Genomic DNA, 10,553 nt, shown 5'->3' with positions numbered 1-10,553 from the left:
AAGGAAGGAAGGAAGGAAGGAAGGAAGGAAGGAAGGAAGGAAGGAAGGAAAGGAGGAAGGAAAGAGGAAGGAAGGAAGATGGGAGGGAAGAAGAAAACAACCGTTTATTAAGCACCTACTATATGCCAGACACTGTGCAAAGTATTAAATCTATGCTACTATGATTCTAAGATAATTAGAAGACACAGAGAGTGATGGCAACTAAGGAATCTGGAAAGGCTTCACAGAGGAGGTAGCACCTGAGAGGAATCTTAGAGAAAGATACATCTATAAAGGGGATGACTTCAGAAAAAGCAGAGATGACTTCTCTGAATTGATGCACAAATGAAGTGAGTAGAACCAGGAAAACAATTTACACAATTATGATACTATTGTAAAGACAATTCTGAAATTGTTCAGCACAATAATAAACCACAATTCTAGAGGACTCATGATGAAACATATTATCCACCTCCAGAAAGAGAAAGAGAGGAAATGAACTTAGAGGGAAGAATAGAGCATTTTTTTTTTGGACATGGACAATACAGGAATTCGTTTTGCTTTGATTGAACACATTTGTAACAGGATTTATTTTTCTTGTTTTCTCACTGGAGTGAGGGGAGATGCAAGGGAAAGAATGCAGATCTGACAATAAAATTGAATTTTTTTTAAAAAGAAGAAAGATACAGCTTTGGAGGGAGAGAGGAGAAGAGAATGGATATCTGTCATGGGAAACAACTTCTGAGAATGCAGAGAGATGGGGGGTGGAATGTCAAGTCCAATATACAGCTAATAGTCCAATTTGTCTGGAACTTGGTGTACAGGAAAGAAGGAGAGTGCAGTCCAATGAGAAAAGAAAAGTAGGCTGGAGCCAGATTCTGGAGTGGCTTAAAAGCCAGGCTGAGGACTTTCTATTTTATCCTGTAGGCAATAAAATTATCGTTGATAAATGCTTCCTGGTTCCCCTAGAAACAGAGGTCCTAAGTACCTTTTACCTAATGGGAAGAATGTTTTAAATACCAATTAACCCAGCAGGGAGGCAGCTTCAGCTGTATCTTGGCACTCCCTTTCATGCTGCCACAGGCGATAATCAGAAGCAGAATGAGAAATGCAAAATTCTGGCTATATAGACCTGCCATGCCTTGCAAAATGAATATGAATCTTCATTAACTGAGAAGGATAGAGGATAGGGAGGAGACCTGTGATCCCTGATATAGGGAACTCCTAAATGAGGAAACTTCCCCCTACCAATGCAGGTGGGCACCTTCCTTGCAACTCAATCTTAGAGAGGTGCCTGGAACACTAGAAGTTAAATGATTTGCCGAGGGTGACACACTCAGTATTCATAAAGGGCGGGACTTGAACTCAGATCTTTTTGGATCCAAGGCCAGCTCTCTACCCACTACACCATGAATGATTCTCTTCCCTGAATGAAAATGCATTAAATAGCATTCAACCCATACCACTCTTCCCAGTCCCCACACCAGTGCTATCATAGTGAGGGCTCATTCTTTCTTTTCTTTGTCCACTCTGCAACCATTGACTGAATGCTTATGACAGATTCCTAAAGAATGCAATTTCTTTGAGGGTGGTAGGGAACCTACCTGGCACATCTTGACTGACTTTCTTTAAAGTCCATGGTAATCTAATTAGCAAGCCACTTGAGAGTATAAAACCAATACAAAAAAAAAAAAATCTTTGATCACAGCCATGAGGTATTCTGTCACTGAAAGTCCATGAAAGGAAAATGAGAAAGAGTGGGGGTGGGGAGGAGGAAAGTTCCATTGGACAAACAATGAGCCTCATGGAAGTCACCCTCCAATGGCGGACATTTGCAACACTCTACCTTGACAAACTCATCAGATTAGGCACAAGATTCCACTCTGTTGCTATTGTCCAATTTCATTTTGGTTCCTGTGTACATGTACACGGTGTTCTAATGACCCAAAAAATCCAGCTGTGCCAAGGTCCTGTACTTGCCATTCATTAACTCCTTCTGTGGGTACCAAGATGACCGGCCACTTTTCATTCTTCATTCACTGATTTGTTTCTCCTCTGCTTCAGGGATCCACCGATGTTTAATTTCCCCAGTTACAAGCTCTGATAAATGTGGCCCTCCTCCTACCTCATCACATCCACTGATCTCCAGAGTTCAGTTTCTTTCTCCCACCTAGTATCAAACAATGGCTTCCTGATTTAATTGCAAGAATTCCTTGATTAAAAAATGCCCAAACTGTTGATTAGAGCCATTGTCCTTTCAGAGGATTTCAAAGATGGTTTCCTTTCATTAACACACCTATTAAAAGACACAAAAAGAGGCAGGATTAAAACTTCTGTGGTACCTAAATCTGGGTCTGTCTTTCTGCCTCTTCCCTTAAATCAACTGAGACTGAATCCTCTATTTATCATGTCAGAAGAGTGAATAAAAATAATAAATTCAAATCACAGCATCTGTGGTTCAGGCAGTCTTCACATTTATCATGTCATTCTCTACTCAGTCCTCCTGTAAATTCAGTGACCTCATTATAAAATAGGGATTTGCTTTCCTCTGAGGCAGTAGTTCTTAAACTGTGGTCTGGGGACCTTCAGGGACCCATGAGGCCAAAACTTTTTCATAATAACAAGATAAGATGTTTTCATCCCTAACACAGTCACTATTTGTGTATGTTTATTTTATTTTTTAATTTATTTATTAATTTGTTTGTTTACTTTTAGTTTACAAGATTCAATTCCTTGAGTTTCAAATTTTGTCCCCCTCCCTCCCCTCCCCCCCCCCTACCACACCCCACCACCCCCCCCCCCCCCTGGTGGCTACCATGGAGTATAGGATCTGCAAATACTTTCACATTAGACATTAGTCAGGTTATAAAGACGGATTGTATCAGATAGAATGAAAAATGGTAAAGAGGAAATAAAACCAAACAAAAAGAAAAAGATCAGGTGGTTTTCTTCAATCTGGATTCAAACTCACTTCTTTCTAGTTCTTTCTCTGGATGTAGACATCTCTCTCCATCATGAGTCTTTTGGGACTGACTTATATCACTGCATTGCTGAGAAGAGTCCAGTCTATCAAAGGTGGTCATCACACATACGTTGTGTCTGTAATTGTGTACAAATTCCTCCTGGTTCTACTCTTCTCACTCAGCATCAGTTTGTATAAGCCTCTCCAGGTAAATATGAAGTCCATCTGCTCCTTGTTTCTTATAGCACAATAGTATTCCATTATATACATATACCACAACTTGTTCGGCCATTCCCCAATTAATGGGTACCCCCTTAATTTCTAATTCTTTGCCACCACAAAAGAGTTGCTATAAATATTTTTGTACATATGGGTCTTCCTCCCACTTCTATGATCTCTTTGGGATATAACCCTAGGAGTGGTATTGCTGGGTCAAAGGGTATGAAATTATTTATAGCCCTTTGGGCATAATTCCAGATTGCTATCCAGAAAGGTTGGATCAGTTCACAACTCCACCAGCAATACATTAGTGTTCCAATTTGCCCACATCCTCTCCATCATTTGTCATTTTTCTGTTTTATCATCTTAGCCAATCTGACTGGTAACATGTGGTACCTCAGAGTTATTTTTATTTCTCTAATCAATAGTGATTTAGAACATTTCTTTATATGCTTATAGATATCTTTAATTTCTTTCTCTGAAAACTGCCTGTTCATATCTTTTGACCATTTATCAATTGGGGAATGACTTTTATTCTTATAGATTTGACTCAATTATCTGTATGTTTTAGAAATGAGTCCTTTATCAGAGACATAGGTTGTAAAAAATTCTTTCCCAATTTCCCACCTCCCTCTTAATCTTGGTTACATTGGCTTTGTTTGTACAGAAGCTTTTCAATTTAATGTAATCAAAATTATCCATTTTGCATTTTATAATGCTCTCTAATTCTTGTTTGGTCATAAAGTCTTTCCCTCTCCACAGATCTGACAGGTAAACTATTCCTTGCTTACCAAGATTGCTTATAGTATCAACCTTTATACCTAGATCATGCACCCATTTAGACTTGATTTTGGCATATGGTGTTAGATAATGGTCTATGCCCAGTTTCTGCCATACTATATTCCAGTTTTCCCAGCAGTTTTTGTCAAATACTGCATTCTTATCCCCAAAACTGGGGTCTTTGGGTTTATCAAACAATAGATTACTATAGTCATTGATTGCTGAGTCTCGTGTGCCTAATCTATTCCATTGATCCACTCCTCTATTTCTCAGCCAGTACCAAGTAGTTTTGATCACTGCTGCTTTATAATACAGATTAAATCTGGTATAGCTAGTCCACCATCCCTAGCATTTCTTTTCATTAATTCCCTTGATATTCTGGACCATTTGTTCTTCCAAATGAATTTTGTTACTATTTTTTCTAGCCCTATAAAGTAGTTTTTTGGTAAATTGATTGGTATGGCACGAAATATATAATTTAATGTGGGTAAAATTGTCATTTTTATTATATTAACTCAACCCAGTCACGAGCAATTGATATTTTTCCAATTAGTTAGATCTGACTTTATTTGTGTGAAAAGTGTTTTGTAGTTGTGATCATATAGGTCCTGGGTTTGTTTTGGCAGGTAGATTCCCAAATATTTTATAATGTCTACAGTAACTTTAAATGGAATTTCTCTTTCTATCTCTTGCTGTTGAATTTCATTAGAAATATACAGGAATGCTGAGGATTTATGTGGGCTTACTTTATATCCTGCAACTTTGCCAAATTTATTTATTCTCTCAAGTAGTTTTTAATTTGATTCTCTAAGTATATCATCATATCATGTGCAAAGAGTGATAGTTTGGTCTCTTCTTTGCCTAATTTGATTCCTTTGATTTATTTTTCTTCTCTAATTGCTACTGCTAACATTTCTAGTACCAGACTGAATAAGAGGGGTGATAGTGGACACTTGTTTCACCCCTGATCTTATTGGAAATGCTTCTAGCTTATCCCCATTACATATAATACTTGCTGATGGCTTTAGATAGATGCTACCTCTTATTTTAAGGAAGGCTCCATTTATTCCTATACTTTCTAGTGTTTTGAATAGGAATGGATGCTATATTTTGTCAAAAGGCTTTTCTGCATCTATTGAGATAATCATGTGGTTTCTGCTAGTTTTATTGTTGATATGATCAATTATACTGATGGTTTTCCTAATATTAAACCATCCTTGCTTTCCTGGAATAAATCCTACCTGATCAAAGTGTATTATTCTTGAGACAAGTTGTGGTAGTCTTTTAGCTAATATTTTATTTAAAATTTTTGCATCTATATTCATGAGGGAAATTGGTCTGTAATTTTCTTTCTCTGTTTTATCTCTTCCTGATTTGGGCATCAGTACCATATTTGTGGCATAAAAAGAATTTGGTAGGACTCCTTCTTCACTAATTTTCCCAAATAGTTTGTAGAGTATTGGAATCAATTGTTCTTTAAATGTTTGATAGAATTCACTGGTAAATCCATCTGGCCCCAGAGATTTTTTCCTAAGGAGTTCCCTGATGGCTTCTTTGATTTCTTTTTCTGAGATGGGGTTATTTAAGTAATTTACTCCCTCTTCAATTAATCTGGGCAACTTTTATTTTTGTAAATATTCATCCATTTCACTAAGATTGTCAAATTTATCTGCATACAATTGGGAAAAATAATTCCTAATTATTGTTTTGATTTCCTCTTCATTGGGGGTAGATTCACCTTTTTCATTTTTGATACTCACAATTTGGTTTTCTTCTTTCTTTTTTTTTTATCATATTGACTAAGGGTCTATCAACTTTATTGTTTTTTTCATAAAACAAGCTCTTCGTTTTATTTATTAATTCAATAGTTTTCTTAATTTCAATTTTATTAATCTCTCCTTTGGTTTTCAATATTTCTAATTTAGTATTTGATTGGGGATTGAAAATTTGCTCTTTTTATAGGTTTTTCAATTGCATGCCCAATTCATTGACCTCCCTTTTCTCTAAATTAATCATGTATGCACTTAGGGATATAAAACTTCCCCTAAGAACTACCTTTAATGAATCCCACAAATTTTGGTATGTTGTCTCATTATTATCATTCTCTTGAATGAAATTACTAATTGTTTCTAATTTCTTGTTTGACCCACTCATTCTTTAGGATTAAATTATTTAATTTCCAATTAGTTTTTAGTCTGTCTTTCCATGGCCCTTTACTGCATATAATTTTTATTGCATCATGATCTGAGAAGGATGCATTTAATATTTCTGCCTTTCTACGCTGAATTGTGAGGTTTTTATGCCCTAGAATATGGTTGATTTTTTAGTATGTGCCATGAACCGCTGAGAAGAAACCATATTCCTTTTTATCCCCATTCAGTTTTCTCCAGAGATCTATCATATCTAGCCTTTCTAAAATTCTATTAGCCTCCTTAACTTCTTTCTTGTTTATTTTGAGGTTAGGTTTATCAAGTTCAGAGAGGGGGAGATTAAGGTCCCCCACTATTATAGTTTTGCTATCTATTTCTTCCTCTAATTCCCTTAATTTCTTCTCTAGGAATTTGGATGCTACACCACTTGGTGCATATATGTTAAGTAATGATGTTGCTTCATTCTTGATGGTGCCTTTTAGCAGGATATAGTTTCCTTCCTTATCTCTTTTAATTAGATCTATTTTTGCTTTTGCTTTATCTGAGATAAGGATTGCTACCCCTGCTTTTTTTCTTTAGCTGAGGCATAATATATTCTACTCCAGCCTTTTACCTTTACCCTGTGGGTATCCCTTTGTTTCAAATATGTTTCTTGTAGACAGCATATTGTAGGATTATGGTTTTTAATCCATTCTGCTATCTGCCTCTGTTTTATGGAAGAGTTTATCCCATTCACATTCACAGTAATGATGACTATCTGTCTCTTCCCCTCCATCCTATTCCCTCCCCTGCTTATGTTTTTGTTTCTTCCTTCTCCTTTCCCCTCCTTAAGGGTTTTCCTTTTGACCACCACCTCCCTCAGTGTTCCCTCCTCCCAGTGACCCCCCCTTCTTTACCTACCCTCTCCCTTACTACTATTTCCCTTCCCTCTAATCCACCCCTTTTTATCCTCCCTTACCCTCCTGCTGCCTATAGGACACAATAGATTTTTATACTTATCAGAGTATGTTATTCCCCCTTTGACTCCAAGCCAATGAGAGTAAATTTCATACAGTGCTCCTCTCCCTCCCTCCTTTCCCTCTATTTAATGAGTTCTCATGTCTTTTCACATTAGAATCTTAAAGTTATCTGATTATGTTGATCCCTTTTTGAACTAGAACCAGTGACAATAATGTTCAAATGATGTTCCTCTCCCTCTTTCCTTCCCTTCTACTATAATGTGTTTTTGTGCCTCTTTGTATGTTATAATTTACCTTTTTCTGTCTCATCCTTTCCTTTTATCCCATTACAGTCCCTTTGACACCCTTAATAAGGTTTTTTTATATCATCAGATTAGTTCATTTATACCCACACCTCTATGTATGTATAACCCTTTTAAAGGTCATGATAATCATATAGATTTAGATATTGACAGTATCAGCTTCTCATAGAGGGATGTGAATATTTTGCTCTTATTGCATGCCAAGTTATGTGCATGTGTGCATGAGAAGTGTGTGTTTTCCTTGTTTACCTTTTTATGTCTTTCTTGAGTCTTGTAATCGGAGATCAAATTTTCCATTGAGCCCTGGCTTTTTTATCAGGAAAATCTGGAAGTCCCTTATTTCATTAAATAACCATCTCCTTGCCTGAAAGATTATGCTCAGTTTTGCCAGGTAGTTAATCCTTGGTTGCAGTCCTAGCTCTTTTGCCCTACAAAATATTAAATTCCAATCCCTCCAATCTTTTAATGTGGAAGCTGCTAGGTCCTGGGTGATCCTGACTGTAATTCCACAATATTTGAATTGTTTCTTTTTGGCTGCTTGCAGTATTTTCTCCTTAATCTTGTAATTTTGCAATTTGGCTACTATATTTCTTAGAGTTTTCAATTTGGGATCTCTTTCAGGAGGAGTCCAGTGAATTCTTTCTATAACTATTTTATCTTCTGATTCCAGGACTTCAGGACAGTTTTCTTTGACAATCTCTTGGAGGATGTTGTCCAGGCTGCTTTTTTCATCATGGCTTTGTTGTAGACCAATAATTCTTAAGTTTCTCTCCTGGATCTGTTCTCTAGGTCAGCTGTTTTTCCAGTGAGATATTTTACACTTTATTCCAATTTTTCAATCTTCATGTTTTGTTTGATTGACTCTTGGTGCATCATAGAGTCCTGAGCTTCAATTTGACTGATTCTAATTTTTAGTGAATTATTCTCTTTGGTTAGTTTTTGAAGGTCCTTTTTTAGGGAGGTATTTTCTCCAATTAGTTCACTAATTTTACTTTTTTTAAGGATTTGTTTTCTTCAGTGAAACTTTTTTCCAATTTGGTCACTGTAGATTTAAATTTGTCTTCTACCTCCCTAATTTGGCTTTTAAAATCTTTCTTGAGCTCCTCCAAGAATACTTTTTGGGCTTGAGACCAGATCATATTTCCTTCTGTGATCTCAGGTGTGAGTGTAGAGTCCATGTTGTCCTCTGTATTTGGTGGTTCTTGCTCTCTATAATAAGCTCTAATCAATTTTCTTGCCTTCCCCTTCCCCTTCTCAGCTCCCTTCCTTTCCATTGTAATTTCCCATTTCCTAATTTCTCAGGCTGGGCTAAGGCCCTGGTTGTTGACTTTGTATGATGTTGCCTCTGGGTGTCTAGACTGAGGCCAAGGCCAGGAGTCTCAGTGTTTCCCCTGAGTTATGCTGAGATGCACAGAGTAATCTGTGGAGGAGGGGTGGTATGGAGCCACTTCAGATTTCTGCCTCTATGCCCCTGGGCTACGGGCAGGCAGGCTTTTGCTGGTCAGGTGAGGTGGGGCTTGTTGGGACCCCTCCCCCTCTTCTCTTCAGACTCCTTGCTGCCTTAGTTACACCCCTTCTCAGTGACTCCCAAGCCCGAGGCTATTTCCACTGTCTCAGGATTTCACTCTGGGTGGGACACATCTCAGAGTTTTCTAGGTCAGGGAGGGGGAATCGGAGAAGCCAGAGTTTACTTTGGCATCCTAGCCCCTGGAAAGTCTGGCAGGTGATTTCTAAACTTCCAGGCTGGGGGCTGATAGCCCCAGGAGAAGCTGCTGTCTCTGCTGGGGGCCCCAGCCCTCTCTTACCCAGCTCCAGTGGATCCTCCCATTCCATGGTGAGATGCTGGTGAGACAGCTCCGAATCACCCTTGGGGTGGGTGATTCTGCCGGCTGGGGCTCCTTCTCTCTCTGCTATAGTCTGCTCTGTCATCCAAGCTGCTGCAGCCCCCACATGCTCTGTGCTCCCCCTGCCTAGCCCCACATGGGCACCTTCCTGGGCTGGATTCAGCCACGCTTTCTGACACTCCAAAATCCTTCAGATTCACTTTTTGTTGTTGTTATCATTTGCCTTTTGGAAGGCAATTGGGGTTAAGTAACTTGCCCGAGGTTACACGGCTAGGTTTTTGTGTGTGTGTCAGTGTTAAGTGTCTGAGGCCAGAACCAAACTCAGTTCATCCTGACTCCGCGGGCGCTTTACTCACTGTGTCACCCCCAGATTCACTTTTTAAAGTTTAGTGACGGGATTCACAGAGAAGCTTAGAAAAGTTACTGCTTCCGGTCTGCCATCTTGGCTCCACCCCCACCCCATCCCCCCCACAGTCACTATTGATAAACAAATAAACAAAAGCTCTTTGGGAGGAGATCCTCAAAAATGTTTAGCCTTGTGAAAAGGGGTCCAGGTACCAAAAAATGTCAAAGCCACTGCCCTAAGGGATATAAGCTTTGTATAATAAGAGCTAGCTTTTGGATAGCACTCGGTTTACAAGCAGTTTGTAAACATTATGTCTTTGGGAGGCAGGTGCTGTTATTATCCCCATTTTAAGGAAAAGGAAACTGAGGAAAAGGAAGGTTAAATGATTTGCCAGAGTCACACAGTTAGGAAGTGTCTGAGACCATGTGTGAACTTAGGTCTTCCTGACTCCAGTCCAGGTCCAGAGCTCCTGGCACTGTACCACCCACTGGCTTGTCTACAGGCCCTTAGGCAGTAGGGTACATGGAACAGAGTTATAAGGAGGCTCCTTGGAGCTTAATTCTTTGTATACACAGAGCCAACACAAAGTAAGTCCTCAGTAAATACTTGTTGATGGAATGAGGTTAGAATTTACCCAAAATGGACCAGCTAGACCAAAGTAATGATTATAATGCCTCAAAACTGAAAAATTAATTACCTCATTAGCATAGTGTTCTCCTCCCACTGACCCAGGTCATAGTCCTTCTAAAACCTCATTGCTATGGTCAAAATTCATGCAGCGGAAGCGAATCTGAGGATAAACCACTCTGATCTTGTCCCTGCTGTAACTAAGGCAGGATACCTGGGGCTTGGCTACCCTGGGGGTATACTTCTTCCTGTAGCAACCCACTGACTACCTTAGAGTCCTCTGCTGTCCTTCCCTTCCAACCCTCCCCCACAACATACACAGGGGTTGAAGAGGAAGGAAATCTAACATATACTTATATGGATGGATGGATGGATGGATGGATGG

General features: G+C 38.9%; 1 pseudogene; it reads right to left on the bottom strand.

Annotated features, from left to right (window-relative positions):
• Positions 1–100: 100 nt before the first annotated feature.
• LOC138172097 (solute carrier family 22 member 15-like) overlaps positions 101–10,553 on the bottom strand; it is a 98,103-nt pseudogene continuing 87,650 nt past the window's right edge.

Source organism: Petaurus breviceps, unplaced genomic scaffold (genome assembly GCF_028583685.1).
Source record: "Petaurus breviceps papuanus isolate PSGF00001 unplaced genomic scaffold, PetGlider_PUasm1.0 490, whole genome shotgun sequence".
Taxonomy (NCBI): Eukaryota; Metazoa; Chordata; class Mammalia; order Diprotodontia; family Petauridae; genus Petaurus; species Petaurus breviceps.
Note: the sequence above shows the minus strand (reverse complement) of the source record. Positions and strands in the feature narration are given on the sequence as shown.